The sequence below is a fragment of the Myotis brandtii genome, unplaced genomic scaffold, assembly GCF_000412655.1.
Source record: "Myotis brandtii unplaced genomic scaffold, ASM41265v1 scaffold579, whole genome shotgun sequence".
NCBI classification, from domain to species: domain Eukaryota; kingdom Metazoa; phylum Chordata; class Mammalia; order Chiroptera; family Vespertilionidae; genus Myotis; species Myotis brandtii.
The window spans coordinates 614,229-614,471 of NW_005370171.1; the positions used below are offsets into that span (position 1 = coordinate 614,229).

Consider the following 243-nt stretch of genomic DNA (forward strand, 5'->3'; position numbering starts at 1 on the left):
GTTCTCCATCCAGGGCTGTGCTGCGTGGGGCGCTCTGCCTGACACAGTGCCTCGCGGGGGGCCTGGCGCGGACGGGTTTGTGGAACTGAACAGGTTGTAGAGCAGCGGGTGGACTAGGTGACTCCATAAGCAACGTCGTAAACCAATTAAAGGCGCGTAAAGCAGCGGCCTCCTGGGGAGGCTCCGCAGGCTGAGCCCTGATCCGCGGCTCCGCCAGCCCCAGCGCAGGGCTCCTGCCCTGAT

At 65.0% G+C, this 243-nt stretch overlaps 1 protein-coding gene across 1 annotated transcript in view; it reads left to right on the forward strand.

Annotated features, from left to right (window-relative positions):
* The window catches only part of SDK1 (sidekick cell adhesion molecule 1), a 339,428-nt gene that overhangs the window by 235,219 nt on the left and 103,966 nt on the right, over nucleotides 1–243 (forward strand). The window lies entirely within an intron of this gene.